The sequence below is a fragment of the Balaenoptera borealis genome, assembly GCF_965194805.1.
Source record: "Balaenoptera borealis genome assembly, chromosome: 17".
NCBI lineage: Eukaryota > Metazoa > Chordata > Mammalia > Artiodactyla > Balaenopteridae > Balaenoptera > Balaenoptera borealis.
In genome coordinates this window covers 69,784,188-69,803,343 of record NC_138876.1, presented here as the reverse complement: position 1 = coordinate 69,803,343, position 19,156 = coordinate 69,784,188, and the positions used below count along the sequence as shown (strand labels likewise).

Sequence of the window (19,156 nt, the reverse complement as noted above, 5' to 3'; positions counted from 1 at the left end):
TTGTTTATTCAAATTTACTTGCTAATTAACCCAGGCAAAGGACTGCAGTTGGTGCTATTAGCTGGGTAATGTCATAAATGGGTGATATTCATGTTAGAGACATAAAGCATGAACAACAAACAACAAAAATAATAGTAAATATTCATATGACAAAATAAGATAACAAAAACATAATAAAAAGTAACAAAAATAACAGGTTACCTAGACTACGAGGAAAAATAAATGATCTAGGAAAGTTACAGCTAAAAAATAACATTCAGAAGGAACACAGATCTTTGAGATGGTTAGAACTTGCCATGGAGAAGGTAGCGTTTGAACTGGGTTTTGATAGGTCAGGGTTTGAAAGAGGTAGAAAGAGGGAGAAAGACAGTTCAAATCAACAGGTTCTCATCTGTGACATTCCATTTGACTTGATGTGCCTGAATTCTAGTTTACAAGTCCTACACAGCATGTCCGTGCTTATGAAGTGTGACAAGACTTTATTTCTCTAAAAGGAGAATTAAATTTTTGTGGGTGACACAATATACAGAGTTTTCTGCTTTATTTTAATTGCTGTGTACTTTGTGCTCTATTGCAAGCTTACTAAGAGCTTAATTGAAATATCATCTGCAACTAAATGAGTAAAATATTATTTCATCATTTTTTTTACTAGCAGAGAAATGCTCTCTGCCTCTGATCAGTCATATTCATTCATTCTGTTCCCATTCATTCATTCATTTATTATTCATTCACTCAGTTAATATGCATTGAGCACTGTTTATGTGCCAGCACTGTTCTAGTTGCTGGGATAAAGCACTGAAAAAAAAAAACTCCCTTCTCTCATATAATGTAAATCATGTTGGGGTGAAACAGATGATCAAGTAAACAAATAAATGAGTAATGTGGTAGGTGGAATAAATACAGAAAAGAACAGAAGTCAGAGAGGTAAAAAGGGACAAGATGGGATGAAGGGCGGGCAACTTCCATGGAGGAAATTTCATTAGAGACCTGTGTGAAATGAAGGAGTGAGTTATGCAGATATCTCAGAGAAAGAGCATTCCGTCTAGGGAGCAGAGTACAAATGTGGGAGCCCTAGTGGGGGCCAGCATGATGTGCTCGAGAACCAGCACAGTGGCCACGGTGGCCTCGGCAAAGTGCCATCCCCTTGATTAATGTTCTTATCCTACTCTGGTGCAAGATCATAGTTATCTGAGGACCGTGACCACCAAGGGACACTCCAGGCTTCAAACTACAAGCATACGCTCTTATCTCCACATGAATTCACTGGAAGTTAATGCAGTTAAATTTGCCATTTAATGGAATTCCCTGGCTGTCTAGTGGTTAGTACTCTGTGCTGCCAGTGCAGGGAGCCCGGCTTCGATCCCTGGTCGGGGAACTAAGATCTCGAAAGCCACACGGTGAGACCAAAAAAAAAATTTTTTTTTAATTGCCATTTAATCCTAGAACCGTGACCAAATTGTCCAAATTATTCTCTGAGGTGTCCCATGAACAATTTTAGAATTTAACTACTGATGGGTAGGAGAAACAGATCGATGTTCCACAACCATTTTATAATTGCCGTATTCATTGATTGGTGTGTTGGAATCACAAATAACATTGAAATTTCAAAGTATTTTGACTTTTTCCAATTCTACAGTTCAAAATAAATATGGCTTTAGTTAGTTCATTTCAGAGACATTCACTGAGGTGTAGGCACGAATTCCCCATGACAGATGCTGAAATTAAGGTTAAAACTATTTGAAAATAGTACGGTTTTATTTTTCTATTATGCAGAATAAAATAGGAGTTTAACATTATCTTTAGTCTTTCAGGGAAGGCTATGCTTAGATTTTTCATGGTGATAAAATGCGTGCTAATTTATATGGGAATCAGAAATCTCACATAAGACCGTTCCTAAAACAGTTCTTTAGTAATTATAATTCAGACAGCTAGAAAGGAACCCAAGTAGATCCACACTTACACTAAACATTGAACGTGGAGGTTTACCCTCAGGTTCTGGTAAAGGGGAGAAGTTCATAATATGAATCAGAATAAATACTACACAGACTGTTTTACCATTCGCTTTTAAAATTAAGATGAGAAATGGTTAACAATATCGTATCCACATTAGATAATCAGCTTCCTGCCTTGTCTGATTTTATTCACCAAAAAAGGGAATCTAACATTTTTTAAAGTATAGAGTTATATGGCCTATGTTTGACATTAAAGAGAAGAATGTGATTTTTCAGAATGAAAAGGCAGATTTAATTAGCATTAATGTTTAGACGTTTTAATGCCAACCTGAATTAGATGGCAGGGTGGCATACAACAGTGAATGCAAGATTAGGAGGAATAGAATTCAGGATGAATTATTAAAATCTTTTCATAGCGTTTAGCCCAGCTTTGTTTATTAAATTCTCTTTCCTGGGGCAGTCCTTTATGTGCATTACAATTCTGCTGATGAACTTTCCTGCACACGCTTTCCTCAGTCATTTACTTATATTAAATACCTCCATTGCTATTGAATAGTGAAAGAAGATTGTCTTTTTTTAAGATCAGGATTTTTGCCTTTTAAACAGTATACATGATATTAAAAGGTAGTTTAATAAATGGAAATTTTCCAAAATTTCCTATCCTGATCTGCCTTCTTTCATTTTCAGTTTTAATCATCTCTTACACCTTCTATCAAACAACATACATCTGATCATAGTTTTATTAGTATAGTTTAATAATCTGCTTTATGTTCATAGTATCTATTTACCTATCTACCTACCTATCATCTATCTAAAACGTCCACACAGACTTTCCCGTGATCACTTTTATTTGCTACATAATATTCTAGCCACTTGATACACCACAGTTTACTAAACTATTAATTTAGTGGTTTATCTTCTTTCTCTACTGCCCTTAATGCAGAGAGACATCTTTATGTAGCTGTTCAAATTTCCATTTTATTTTCCATTAAGCTAAAAGTAAACAAAAATATCCTCCAGATACAATTAGTGTGTCAAAGAGCTTAAACCTCTTTGGTTAATGTATTATTATTTAAGTTCCCAAAAGGATTGTCCTTGTAAAAACCCAACAGAAGGTTAGATAGTTGTTTGCCATCTTTACCTTGTCTTCAGAGGCTGTTAGAACCCATTTATCTATTGTGCTTCTCTACCAGGTGTACGACGATATTGTATTTCAGCAGTGCTTTAATTTATACATCTTTGATCATCAAATACAAACATTTGAATATCTTTTGAATTTTCTTTCCTACAAAGAGTCATGCTTTATATTGTCCATATATCTGCTTTATAGGCAAAATTCTTTTTTGCCCATTTGAACGTTTGTAAAGTATTGAATCAGCGCTGTGGCTTTTAACGTTCTCTTTTGTTCCATGCGGTTATTTGCTGCAGATCCGCAAGCATGCTACCCGGGTTCTAAATTTCCCTTTTATTGCCTCCTGCAGCATCCTTCCATTCACTGCGGTATTTCATTTTGTTTTGCTCCTTTATTCCCATCCCTGCCTAATAGCCAACTGTTTTCCTTTAACTGTTATGAATTAGCACACTGCAAATGTTGTAAACCCTAAGCATGAGTCTTATCGCATCCAAAAACAGAGATGCCATATTCCTCGCACTACATTTGCTTCTGCTTCCTTCACCAGTGGAAACAGTAGGTGGAAATTTCCAGAGGCTACCTGAAAGGTTATGTCAAGGAAATTTCTAGTGAGGGCAAGGAATCTGGAATCCCAGTGTTTCCCTTTAAGGACCTGTTCCAGGGACTTTTTGTACACGTACTCTTTGTATCTGTTAATAATGGACTTTCAGCCATGTCGGAGTCCCGGGATGGTCCTGCAGGAAGGCGGGGTGATTTGAACACAGGCCTCATGTCTGACTCACCTGTGATGTCTTAGTACCAAAACCTTGGAGATCTGTACACATAAATTCCCGTTTATCTTTATGTTCTGTTGTGAGGATGAATCTCTTCCAGGAAACAAGACCCTGCATTAGCTAACGTACTTGGTGTTCAGTCACCAGTGAGGGATGTGAACAGCGGCGTCAGGAGGGGCTCCCTGCGCCAGGGGTTCACCGGCGCCTGTAACTGCAGCATCATAATCACGTTGTTTTGAACCCCACGCAGGTGTGAGGAGGAAACAGTCTGGGGCAAGGTCAGCCTGTTCTCATTATTGAAAAGCATAATGATGATGAACATTAAGCTGGCTGCCATCTATGTATTCCGGCGTTAGACTGCTTTTCCTTTTATACATTGTGGAAACTCGTTTTAACATATATAAAATTTGGGGAACTAATAAACTATATATATATATATATATATATATGTATATATGTGAAGTTTCTAACTTAAAAGGGTATATTTCCAAAATGCATTTCTTAGTTGGTTATTTAGAAATTGAGACATTTTTTCACATTGGACAGAATTGCAGAGCGTGGTCGAATTCTCAGAATCATCCCTCTTCCGGCAGAAACTTACAAAACCTATCATGTGACCATAGTATAGGACCCAAAGTATGATTATAAGCGTTTGTTAGAAAAGTGAAATCCAGGAGTTAAAATATAAAAACAGCTAAAGGGAAATATGTATTACCAATTTGGTTAACGAAACAGTTTTCATTTCAAATGGAGATAAATAGTGTAGTGATTCTTGGTTCATATAAGCAATTTTTAAAAAAAAAAATTTTTTTAGGCAACTATCAATTAACAGTTTTAAAAACCACTTTTGTTTGACATTTAAGGACTCTTTCTTAGCAATATTTTATTCTGTCATCATCATGGCATCAAAGGACAAATTGATAAATCGGCCCAGATTAAGGAAATGGAGAATCTTATAAAAGTAGAGCACTCAAGGTAACCTGGCTTAGGTAATCAGAGTCCTAACAGGGCAGATGATGAAGCTGCATCTTTCTCCACTGTGCAGCCAAAAACACATTAAGTAAGAGGAGTGGATTTACTCTGGGGATTTCCATATGTAGGTTAGACTCTAGGTATGGGAGGGCAAAAATAAATTACTGCAATAAGCAAATGTAGGTTCGAAATGTATCCATTTATTTTTCTGTCCAAAAATGACTTGGAAGATTAGCAGCAAGGTTAGTGGAAATCTTGAATTTTAAATCTCCAGAAAGATGGCTAAATAGAACAAAAGAAACTGCGAACTCATGATGCCAGGATACTGTACATTCGCAATAAGAAGTCCTAAAATTATGCTCGTATAGTCAGGAATCTGAAACACATTAGTCTAAAACACTTCCTTTATATAAAGGAATGAGAGAGGTGACGTTTAAAATTGTTATTAGATATGGCTGCAGTTTTGATTATTTTTCTTTAACAGTTATAATTTGATTATGATCAATGCAACCATTCTCATTTCTTTGATATCTAATAAAATCATTAATGAATGAAAACCAAAAAAACCTCAAAAATGAAAATACAAAATTGTGTACTAGTCTTTAGAAGAGAAAAAAATAAGATGCTATAATAATGGGGCTCTGGGAGAAAGACAGAATATATCCTACTCATGCTATAAGTATAAATCTTAATGACTCTGCCAAACTCATAGAAGCAGAGAATAGAATTGTGGTTACCAGGGGCTGGGAGTAGGGGAAAACAGGGAGACAGTTGGTCAAAGGGTACAAAGTTTCAGTTATGCAAGGTGAGTAATTCCGGAGATGTGACATAACAACAATGCAACTATACTTAATAATACTGTATTATATACTTGACATTTGCTAGGAGGGTAGATCTTAAGTGTTTTCACCACTAAAAAAGAAAAGAAAAAGACAATGTTAACTATGTGAGGTGATGGATATGTTATATTAGCTTGATTGTGATGAATATTTCACAATGTATATGTATATCACATCAACAGGTTGTATACTTTAAATTTATACCATGTTTAATTGTCAGTTATACCTCAGTAAAGCTGGGGGGAAGAAAGAAAAGTAAACCCAGATTTTCAAATTATACTGAGTTGTAAAGTAGGCAAATAAAACTCCATGATTTATGCTAATTTAAACAAACAGATAAATAAGTTTATTCTCTTAAAATTATGGGAAGAAATCAAATATTTCAAATATGTTATAAGTTTTATTCTTTTACCTTGTTTCATTATCTTTTATAAAAGTTCTTTACTCTGAAGAGGTAGATGGCCAGATTTACATATATATTTGTTTTCTTGCTTAGATTTTTCTTTGTAATTGATATGAATCTTGATAAATTAGTGATGAAATTATTCTATTTTAAAATGTTCGTTGTTTTCATTAGTTTACTATGAAAGAAGAATAAAACAGTAATAATGAGAGTCACTTCTTATTGCAATGGTTTCTAGCTCTGCCAGCCAGTAATCATGGGCCAGACATGCTTTAATTTAAGTACATATAAAGTCAGAGCTTACACATTATTACCTCCTATCATTAAGATTGGAAAATTCTAGGCACATTAAACATATCTTGCTAAAATAATCTAAATACATAATTTGGAGTGATATTTCATCTGTTTTTGCGAAACTCAATTTTACTATTATATTAGTAAAATTTAAGTATTTACATTTTAAAAATGTAGCTATTTAAAAGTGATAAATGTATTGACAGAATCGACTTTCAAAAGTGTTAAATAGGGCATGATTCTTCAAATTTTCTTTTAAAGAAACTGAAGTGATTGTTTTTCCTAAACCTGCAAAATTATATTTAAAGCACAGTAAAATTCCAGTCATTCTCTAGGATCTCTTCCTGAGGGCTTCAATGCTAGTGGGTTTATAAGTGCTCTAATAAATGACATAAGCCAAATTTTCTGTCCTCCAGAGGGAGGGAAGAAATATGGGTATCTCACCAATATAAATGGTTCATTTGCCAGCACTTTCCGAACTGCCTCTTTTTCTCTATGACCTGGAGCAGGAGAGCAGGTGGTGTGGAGGAAGTTGAAGGGAGGAAGCAGCAATTTCTGCCTCTAAGATGTTAATTTTAAATTGGCAATAGGTCATCTAACACCCTCGGGAGGAATACTGAGGAGTGAGATTTAAATCCTGTTAAGCAGGAAGGATGGAATGTAACACCTGTTATAGGTTTTAAAGCATGAATAGTGTTTACCAGGTGACGGAAATGGAGAAGGACGTTCCATGTAAAGAAATAGTATGAAAATACAATATTGAGGTGTGAAATAGCATACGACGGGGCTGGAGGTCACAATAAAGAGCTGGCTATTTCTGGGCGGTGAAATGAGAAGGAAGCAGTGTTGGGAGAAGAAAGGAGCAAGAAAGACAGGAATTGGAGCATGGACGGCCCTGCCTGCTGGGTTAAGGGTTTGGGACTCCCTCCTAGAGCCCCTAGGAAGCCAATGAAAGGTTTTCAGCAAAAGAATAACATGATTAGATGTTTTGAAAAATATTTTAAAAATAAAGATCAGTACCATGGTCTATGATGGGACAAGGATGGAGGCAGGGAGACAGCTAGGATTTTACAGGAGTACAGTGACATGATGAGATCCAAAACTAAGGTATTGGCACAGAGGTTAGAAGGGAAAAGACAGATGGGAAAGGTATGAAAAGGCAGTAAACAGAACTAGATGAGCTGGTGAGGAGTAGAGAACAGGGGAGAGGGAGAGTTTCTGATGATTCCAGCTGGGAAAGATTGGGGGAGGGAGGATGCCACGGGGAGAAATATACATCTGTCTTTGAGGGGACTGGGGAGAGGGATGTTGAATTAATCTGTTACATGTTCAGTTTTAGATGCTCACAATGTACCTATATGGGGATGTACTTTGATGGATTCATAGTCAGCAAGGACTAGAAGTATATATGAGTACAAATGGGTATAATAACAATAAATAATAACATATATATGTAATCTCAAGGGGTAATGGAAAAACACTGCTAGGAATTTTCTGGGAACAAACCAGGTGTTAGGAGCAGGGAAGAGGTATTCCAGGAAAAGGCACAGAAGCGTAAGCAAAGAATAATTGGCTGCCAATTGTGGAAGGTGAGAAAAGATCACCAGGGAGTGTAGGGAGAGTATTAATATTCCCTGGTTCTCCACTGCCCTGTCCTCTGTGCACCCGTGGAGCCTCAGAATAAAACACTATAGGATCCACAAGAAAGGAATGAAAAATATTCAAACAAATCTATTTAGTATCTTGGATAAACAGGTCAAAGAGAAGACAATCATGGTACAATGTCAAAGGATGGGGGAAACAGATGAAAATCGCATACTGGACACCCCTTAAGTATTGGTGTCATCAAAGAACCTACAAGGAGTAAGGACAAAAGTCAGAGAGCCAAGAGAAAGGATGAACTAGAGAGGGAGTGTTGAGGAACTTCGATAGGTACCCGACCTATTCAGTTAAATTCCAAAAACATGAAACAGAAATAAAATCAATTGGTGAAAGAGTCCAGGCTGAAGAATTTAAAATGCAGAGAAGCAGATTCAAACCTGGTGACAGTGGTAAAGTCCTACCTTACACGCAGATGTTTCATATTCATACACATTTTCAGCCAAGCAAATACCTCCTCTAGCCCCTAAGTGCTCAATTACCCATCCCCAAAGGTCTGCAGTTACCTCTGTGCTCACCTCAGCAATGAAACGTGTCAAAGAAAAACACACCCTAATGTGCCTGAAGAGAAGGGAATGAGGGATGTGGAATGTTTTTGAAGCCTAGGTTTAAAGCTAGACACTGAGAACTTTCCGAGAATGTGTTGAAAGTTGCAGTAGAAAGTCCTGTTATCTTTAATGGGAATTTCATGGTTAATTCCCTGTGCAATGCTGAAAATGTGCCCCTTAGATGTGATTGATTTTTTGCCTTAAGATATATGGAGTGAACCGCATATTCAATTTGGCTCTGCTTCTGCTGGCAGGATCTCTCTCCAGCTGTTGCCCATCGCTTTTCCATTCTGTTCAGTTGTTTTCCATGGTGCCCGTCTCTGCTTGCCATCTCTTTGCTTTTTTTTTTCAAATACTCATTAACCCCTTGTCTTTCAGCTCCAGACTATGAGACATAGGAGTTAGTACAGTCATGGGAAGATTTCATCAGTACTGTCTCTTTGACAGGAGTCAAATAACAATGCTGAAATTATCAATAGACACCCGGAAGTTATGTCTATAAAATGTACTGGAAACTTGCCTGAATGATCACTGGCTTTTGGATTGCACCTATTGTTAGACCGCCATTCAAATTCTCCTAAAGGGAGAATGTAAATATTTAATATTTTATTATCCATGCATATGTGTCTATAAGTGAATTCTGTATTTTTGAAAACAAATAACTGTTGGCCCTTTTTTCACAAGAGTAGGAGTATTTCCGTGTTTCATTGAGAAAAGTGCCTTCTCTGTTATAGGGGAACAAGGACAGAGGTATTGGGTTTTTGAAATCCCTGCTGACTGGTGACGATCTTCTCAAGCTTTTCATTTATCACAAACGCATTGCTCAGGGTGACCAGGTTGGGCAGGATCAATAGGTCAGCAGAGGTCCTTTCCATATTAATTGTGCAGACACTCTGCCTGTGTTGAGCCACAGCAGCCACTTTGGCATTGATTCCTATTTAACGGACTGCCTTAGCCCTCAGATGTATAGTTCTTCCTCGGTGTGAGGTAATAAAAGGAAGCAGGGAAAATAAAACCCTGCAACAGTAAACAATTAGTTTCTTCAATCGGGTGCTTCCTTCTAGTTGTCAATATACTTTTCACAGTGGTACCCTGTGCTCAGTGGTTAGAAGTAATTAGAAACCAGAATAAATGAGATCACTGCAAGAATGAACACGCCTTACCCAGCACAGTGCATTTTATATAGAAAAATGCACATCTGTAGTAGAGAAGGAACGCAGTCTTCCTTCAGTTTATTTTTACTACGTGATTGCTTTACAATCGATATAATTGTTCAGCAGGTTTCAAATCTAGTTTCTTTTTAATCATGAACACATTTCAGTACGATGAGGTCTACATTCGTAGTGAAGTAGTTTGGTCTGGCTGCATTAGTCTCTACCAAAACGGTGCATTTAGCATGCAGTGCTGAGACCAAGATTGGGACTGTTAAATTATGGATGTGGGGAGTTGGGATTCTCTAAAAGCAGTGATCTATGTGATGTGATTTTGGTATAATGGAAAGACCCTGGATTTTGAATTAGAAAACTGGTTTTGAATCCTGTTACTTACTGTGTGACCATGATTCCGTCATGGTCTCTCAGAGATTTATTGGTGGAATGGGAATAATAATTTCCTTTTGCAAAAGGTGGCATGAGGATTAAGTGAGTAATATATGTGAAGACATCTACTGCAGGACCTGGCAATAGTGTACACTCAGTTGTTTCTATCTTCATCTGTGTTTCTGATGGTGAATCCATCTTCTCATTGCAGAGGTAGAAATATGAAATGCATCTGTTTAAAATGACTAGATCATACCTACTAAAATAGGGAAACGTTGTATGTAAAACAAAATCACAGTGGTTGCTAAGAGAGTAGATCTTAAACGTTCTCAACCACAAAAAAGAAGTGGTAATTATGTGATGGAGGTGTTAGCTAACTATAGTGGTAATCGTCTTGCACCATGTAAGTGTATCAAGTCAACATACACAACTTTAACCAACACAACGTTATATGTCAATTATACCTCAGTAAAGCTGGAGAAATCACAGTGATGAGTCACAATAGGATGTAAGAAGAGTATGAAAAATATGAATTCACTCCTCTGACCTATAAGAAGTAGAATACACAAAGCACGGGACCCTGTTAGAGCTTATTTTTAGAATCCTCCATTGATAGCTTGTAGAAAGTTGTTCAAGAACAGCAGAACGGGATCCCCTTGAATTCAAGGATAGAAAGTCTTCTTCCCTCGTGTCAAAAACCAAGAGTATGTGTTAGAATAACAACAAATATTTAGGACTTGGAAAGAATCAGGAGCTGGCATTTGTGCATTCATTCATTGAAGGACAGAGGAGTTATTTATAGAGCACTGCTATGGGGCAAGCACTGTGCTACCCCAGACTAGGGTAGTAAGAGGTCCTTGCTCTCCCAGCAATTCTGAGGTCTTGACAAGGGGACCACATTGGGAAGCCAGCCAGCCATACTGTGTGGCACCAGTTTTCTTTAATGTGGACAATAGGAGAAAGAGAGCCAAAGGATTGGGTTTCTTAATGAAGTGACTCAAAGAAATGAACACATGTTTTTGAAACTACAGGAGAGGGGAAGCATATATAACATGTCATTTTGACAGTGTTAAAGAACTGATTCTGCAAGGGTTCCAAATGTATTCTTCTGAACCTGGAAAATAGGTAAATGATACATAGACCATTTTGATGAGCGAATAAGTGTTAATAGAATTAATGTAAGAATAATGAGTCAATATGTTATAATACATAATTTCCAAGCATTAACAAAACTCATCCAGAGTTGTTCATCAGAAGCCATGGTATGAGCAGTGATTAAATCCTGAGAAAGGGAAATGCAAGTCATTGTTCATGAAAGAAAAGCTATATACCATTTAGAAGTTGTAGGGGAATCTGTGATTGTTTTTTTACTAAAATTTATTGTCTCTACAGTTCATTTATTACTTTACCAAATTTATTTAATAAGTGAACACTTCTTGAGCAAATAGATGGCAAATGTAGAGTATAAAGAAAGTATCTTTTAGGAGTTACGTATAATACTGTTGGCATGAATTAGGAATTCATGTCATTTCTTTTCGATAACTGTATATTGAATGCTTACTTAATCCTGGGAAGTATGCTAGGGTCTAGGAAGGTTACAATCAATACAGACACTAGTCTGGCCTATTGGTGGTGGTGTAGTAATATTAATGAAAATTGCTAACATTTGTTGAGAATGTACTACATGCTATGTCCTGTGCTAAGTACAAGATATGAATTATTTCCTGTAATCCTGAAAACAACACTCTGAGGTGCGTACTATCATTAAACTCAATTTACAGATGAGGAAACAAGAGTTTCGTAGCTTAAGTTACTTGCCCAGAGTCACAGAGTTTATTAGCAAATTTAAGATCCAGCTTAGGAAGTTTGCCTCTAATGCCCATATTCTTCATCCCTACACCTTTCAGACAGGTATAATATAGCATGACCAGAGGCATGATATGTGACCCAAACCAGGGCATCTGAGATCATATCAGGAAGAGAGCAGCATATGAGAACTGTGAGAGGAGGTGACTTCAGAGAACTGTGAACAGTGTAGTTGAAGCATGGAGTAGAAGTAAGGAAAATCAGAGACCATATTGTGAAGACTTTGTATTTCAAGTTACGAAATGGAAAGCCATTGAAATGCTTGCATTTCCGTCTGCATTTTTAAAAGATCGCCTTTGATGAATAGTGGGAAGAGGCAAGACAAGAAGAGTCTGAACGAGGTTGCACCAATCTAGGCAAGAGATATTAGCAGTGCAGCCAGAGAGGAGAGGTTTGAGGGATAGGAAGAAATATGAAATTAATAAGTGTGAAAGGTACTAGAGTAGGTATATTAGCATGTGGACCTGCCACACATACATTAATCTCTTGTAATTGATGAGTTTGGTTTGAACGGCTTGGAAGCTTATATCTCAGTCTGGAAGTGAAACAGGGGGTCATCATAAAAGACTAGGCAAAGACTTTAGGAAAGCAATAATTTTAATCTCGACCACATCTTCTTCCTTTGGGAAGTCTTTGCAAAAATGGGAAGGTTGAAGACACTAAAAATATCGCACAATACACCTTTAAGGAATTAGATAATTTCTGCATCTTATTTCTTTTAACAACTTTCTTATTTCTTTGAATGCTGGCACTTATATTTAAAAATCAGTAAATATGAGGATCTGGGATTGCACCATACTTACTATACCCATTACTACACAGTGTCTTTTAAACAATGTTTCTAAGAACTAACTCATCAGACACTTTAAGTTATAGTAACTTGATAGCACATTTCAAGAAGTTTAACATTTAGATTAAATTTAAAAAATGTTAGTGGGGAATCTCTAACTCAGATATTTCCTACAACTGCTTGTTTTTTGTTTTTACTGTCTGATTAATGGGATTATGAGAAAAGCACAAGGAAGAAGTAAAAATATTTGGAAACTGAGCAGAATCATTTACATTTTTTCCAACAGGGAGAAAATGTGTCTTTAGTTCAAAGACTGTTGAAACTAGTTTGCCTTAGGCTCTGTAGGACAGAAGTTCAGATGATGCTGCAGAGTGCATAAGACCAGGTGATCACAGGATCTTCCATCTGTCATAAAAAGCTGCTGGGTATGAAAGAATTGTGGGCAAATAGCAGTAGTATCTGCTGATGTTCCAACTTATTTCACCTACTTCGTTCTCTTGGGATTGAAATAGTCATTATTATCCTCTCCAAAATTTGAATGCTGCCCAGGTAACTTCAGCTTAATAAAGTATCCTGGAGAACCACGGCTGATTAGATTCCTAATAACTTATTAGTGACAGTCACTTGAACAAGGATAATGGCCCTGGCTTTTAATTAAAGGAGCAAAAAAGACTTTCATAGGATACGGGAAAATGATTTTACGTTTTAAGATCTAAATCTGTAAGATTCTAAATATAAACAGCTATAACTATATAAAGACAAATAATTCATGGGAAGAATGCCATCAAAGCATAGGGGCTTCAGGCTGTCTTTATACATAGATTCTGAGCCATGCATTTTCCCTAAGGGAATTTTTTCCCTCTTATTTTTGTGACAAAAGGCAGTATCACAGTTAGAAAGGATGGTGAAAATGAGGCAATACACATGGAAATCCGGAGCTAAAAAACAAAATCAAGACCCTGATCATTGGGTAGAATTCTACATTGGGGCAAAACTCACTGATTTCAGAATGGTTAAATATTTATTTCACTTTATATTCATCTAGCACAAAATCTTTATATGAATGCAAATAATTCCAAATGAAATATTGAAGTAAATATTGAAATATTTAGCCAGTTTATATAGATTGTTAGGGGACATGTCTAATGTTGCCTTTTCCAGAGCAGATCAAAACCATTGTTTGGCATATGGTCCTTTAAACTCAGAAACTCCAACACATGCCTTTCAACTGTGGGTGTGTGTCTTCCATTTATCATATTTTTCTAACAGGAAATTATCCTGCTAATTATACTGCGCTAGCACACACAAAAAAATGAACATAACTTATCCAAGTGCCTCAATTCTATTATTATGGCACAAAAGAGTGAAAAAAATCACTGCTCAAGTAACTTTTTAAGTTGAAACATGTATCCCTAAATTCAGTGACTCCAGTGGGGTTTGTTTTGGGGCACAGTTTTTAGTCGTAATTGAGTATGTAACATTATTGAGGGATACAATAGAAATTTTCAAAGTGATATTCAGTCTCATTCTCAATTTTTAAAATATGGAGAAATAAAAGCAAAGTATCCCTTGCGAAAGATTGCATTTTTCTCTCTTTAATTACCTTTTAAGATTTTTTGTTTTTCACTTCAACATCTACCTCATGTGAATTTAAGGCAAATCATTGTGGCTACAAATTCAGAGATCGTCATTACACTAGTTTTTCATGTGTTTCATTTAAGGTGTCAGTTTATAATTAGAATCTGAATGCCCCTTCTCCACTAGTAATAACAGAGTTTGGGACCACCCAAGAGAGAACAATATGGTTAGCTGCCAGGCAAAACATCAGAGTTCCTGACAGTGAACTTGCTGAAAGTCAGCAAAGAAATCCACAGCTCAAAGCCATAAACATACCGTTGTTCTGGTTTGCCATGTCAGTTTCACTGTGAGTTACTGCATCACCCTGGTGGCCCAGAAGGGATGATGCATCTCCCCAAGTGTTCAATCTGATGCACTTCAACCCTTGGGAGATTGGCTTCCTTGTTCAGTACAGTTCGAATCAACATTAAATGAGGCTTTAGAGCTCTGGAGGTTTTAAATTGTAATGAAAGTAAAACTGGTGTTTTTGCCTGCGATCATGGTAAATGACCAAATATGTAGAAGGTCCTCGGGTTTGGAGAATCTTTTATCTAATTTATTATAGAAATGTGATGAGTCATCTTAAAGGAAAAGATTAACATGTTTTTATAAAAAGATTAACACATAACCTGCTTCAAATAAGAATTGATGTCTTAAAAGTAAACTGAATGTAGTATAATAGATATGAGTTAATAAATGGTTGAAATACAATATGTTGCATTTAAGCCAATTTAGGAAAACTAAGCTTTGTCTCGCCAGTGAGACTGAGTTGAGGGAGGGAGGGGGCGTTGCCTATTGCCCGTTGCAGCCCCCTGGCATCGAGAAATAGGACTGGCAAACAGGAGACCATTTCACATGCTTTTCCTGACCCTAAACTCTACAGTTCGACACAAAATAAAGTTGATAATGGATGTTCTAGGATCCGTTGGGACAAACATATGAAATAAAAATCACAGAGAATCATATTAACAAGTGCCAAATGATAGTCATGTGAACTCTATTTCAACCAAACCCCAATTTATAAAGGAGATGTTGGTGAAAAGTTTGTCATGAACTTCATGTAATTATCATAATCTAATAACATCATAATCTTATGGAAGAATTGACAACACATTTCAACATCAACATTATTCTAAATTTAAAAATTGTTGTCAAATATGAAAACCTCCATAAGGTTCTTTAGCATGAGAACCATAATGTATGGAAGAATATTCCACAGAGTAGCTTCTGGCTCTATACATTCCAACCTTGTTTCTCCTGCACCACACACAGTCCTGGGTGCATCAGGATATGAACACATTGCATTACAGCCTTGGGCCCTGCACATCCTTTTCAACCTTGGGTGAGTCTGTACAATGCGCAGTAGGAATACTCTGGAGTCCATTCCTACACTAGGATATTGTAATAACCTAACTATAAGTGACTGGGAATCATATCCATAGGTCCCAGTAAACCTAGCCTAAATGCATCCCTAATTCTACTTCCTTTAGCTCAGTTCCAGAAAGAACTATGGCCATTTGAACATTGCAGAACATGACAGAGGAAAGTTGGGACATAAAAAGACAGAAGTCATAACCATTTGCCATCAAAACATTTGGCTTTTGCAAATTTGTAAAAGCATATGACTATGTGAACAGGTTGCTAGGGATCCTATGAAAAAGGGACTCTGAAACTCAACGATTTTAGCTTGAAAGTAAATCTACTTCTGCCAGCACTTAATGGTACTTGTAGTTACAAAGTAGACACTCAAAAATATTTGTTGAATGAGTGGATGAATAGAAAGTTACCTCTTTGTGACTCTTCCATAGCATTGCTAAATCAAAGTGCTTTTCAAATTAAATTGGACCCATTGGCCACAGGTTACATTTATCATATTAAAACTATGCTAAATCCCTGAGTGATGTGGGATCTATTTTTAATATGAAATATGTCAAGAAGATTTATTCATTATAAGCACAGGTGTATTGACCCTTTCCTTTTTTCTTTCTATGAGGAAATGCACAATTTCTGCATAATTTTGCAGCCCTGTCAAGTACACGTTCTCAGGAGTATACCCTAAGCAGAGCTGTTACTTAGGGTGTCTTATTACTAAAATCATGGAACAACTTTCCTCGGTGTATACGTTATATTTGCCTTTTTATGAAGGACAAATTCTACACTGTGACCTTTTTTTTTTTTTTTAATTTTTGTGACTCTGAGAGAAAGAATTGTCTAAATTTTTAAAATGATATTGCAGCTAGAAGGAGCTGAACAATTGAGAGCCCATATTTTCCAGGATGGAGTAAAAATGTAGATTTATTTAAATTTTAATTTAACTGCCTAATGTGAGAACAGAGATAGTTCTAGAAAGGAAATTCGCAGGTCAGATAGAAATCTCGTATGGAATGGGATTTGCTTAGGATTCCTGGCCTTTGGTCTGTTTCCTTCATTCTCTTGCCCAGAATTAGCAGAACAGTCTCACTGGTAATCAGAGAAGTACCTATAAAATCAAATGATCTCTTGTAAAGCCTGACTCTGAGTATATATTTATGCACCATGAAAAAACCAGGTGCCACTCTCTGGATCTGGAGTCTTTCAGAGAATGCCAGAATCAAAATGCTTCTTGCAAATGCTGAATTTTTCCATTTGACATTCAGATTGAGATAGTTGAGAGAAGATAAAAAGCTATGAGGCGAATAATAGTATATTGGAAGCAGAGTTGTGGGCTTAGCGCTGGCACTCTTCCACATGCTTAATTTAGGAGAATGGAACTCTGTGATGCTGCGATGAAAAAACTAGGCCTCCATTGGATAAATCAACTGTTAATCGAATAGGCAATATTTCCCTCGTTGACCTGGCTGTCTCTTTTAAATTTTTTCACTTTTTAAAAATTTCAAATTAATGGTGGGACCTAATTGGAATATACACAGTGGTTAGTACAAAAAGGCAAGTATAGACGAAGCCATCTTCTCTTGATATGCTGGTGAAATAAAACTTATGTATCCATTTTAAGCTAGATTTTTCTATTAGATGATGTACATGTGATTGGTTCTAAAGGTGTGACACTTTGAGGTACCCTGTCCGAGAGCATGTTACGGGCCACGTTGATTGATCAGAAGATTACAGTAAAATCTTTTAAAGTCTCTGGCAGATAATTTGCTGCTGTACTGCTGTTTACTACAGCTTGAAGTAGAGAGAAATAAATCAGTTTAAAAAGGTTAAGAAAATGGATAAAAATTACAGGCTTCCTGTTAAAGGTCCTTCACAATGAGTAAGTGTTTGTTGTAAGTTGATGAGGGCAAGTCAGGCTTTATCAGGAAGCAGAGACATATTTCAGTATGATTAGAAAAAGATAAAGATTTTTTTCTTAGCTTCATTCAGCTGGTGTAATGAGCATTACTGATTAAAATGTTAGGATCAGTAAGGACTTAAAATTGGAGTAGAGGAGACCTTAAGGAGGAGAAAAAGGTTATGGTGTGTTGAGTTAGCTGACAATTAAATGCTTTGTAAAAATTTGATTTTTTTTGAACATGAACTGTCAATTATAGTTCTTGGCTTGCATCGGCATATACATGCAGGTACATGTAATATACAATTTTATATTATTGTCAGACTCGTACATTAAATATTTATAAATATCGTATACTACTAGAAGTTAATTATAAAACTTTAGCCCATGTGAATATGTGTTCTTAATGCTTTCTAAAGAGTTCTCTGTTAATGTTAACGAGGAAGCCGCTTTTCACGTCATTTAACAGCCAATGGAACTGATCGTGTTTCTCCTTAGAATGCAATTATTGTAATAATAAAGTTGCATTTTGTCAGGTTCTTTCTAAAATTACAGCAGTAATGTTTTAAATCCGTTTCTCCTCTTTTTTGTAAGTCATCTGTATCTGAATCTACCAGGTGTACTGGGCTTCTGTGGTACAGCCTCACAACCAGGGATAAATGAGTTCGATATTCCTCATATATAATTGCACTGTAGAACTTTCATTTGTAGGGAAAAACTAAACAGATCTAGTAAAATACATTTGTAAAATACCAAACCACAGAGAGGTAATTGCAAAAGTGGAGAAAAAACAATCAAAATACTAATAAATTGAAAAATGAAGTGAAACAAAATCCACTAATATAGATGTTAGGAAAAACATCTAAAAGTAATGAACATTTTTATGGAATGTATGCAGAAAGTACCCCTAAAAAAACAATTCAGAGACCAGCACCTGAAAATATTATCAAATGTAGAGGGTTCTTAGCTCCCTAATTGTTGCTATAGAGAAAAATGTGGAGGAAAGTAAAAGAAATGCCCTAAAGGGAAGGAAGAGGACCAAGGCTCACCAATCAGTGAATTTGGGTGCTGAATTCTGAATTTTCTCGGGGCTGCTCTGGACACCACATTGCTGAATAACTCATTAAAAGTTCCTTTTCAAAGTGTTAGTCTTTTGGATTGGGTCCAAGAAAAACACACTTTTTAAAAAAAATTCTGACCTTAGTGAATATTAATTTCACTTTTTTCTAAGATAATGGGTATAAATCAGTATAATTCTATTAACTATGAATATGTAAACATGAATGAAAGATATTAGTAAGTCATTTCTTTTAAATTACATGAAATACCAGTAAAGATTCATATCTGATAATAAAATTTATTATAATTCTGCTTACTTAATTTTCTGTGTATATACTCTCTCAACAGAGTTCATTATGGGTTTGTTTTCAATTGAAATACTTAATTTAGGACCCCAGCAGTGTATTTCTATAATCTATTTTTAAACAGGTGTTCTGTGTAGAAAA

The 19,156-nt window shown here is 36.2% G+C and overlaps 1 protein-coding gene across 10 annotated transcripts in view; it reads left to right on the top strand.

The window, feature by feature from the left end:
* The window catches only part of PREX2 (phosphatidylinositol-3,4,5-trisphosphate dependent Rac exchange factor 2), a 298,158-nt gene that overhangs the window by 258,824 nt on the left and 20,178 nt on the right, over positions 1-19,156 (top strand). The gene's annotated exons all lie outside the window — the stretch shown is intronic.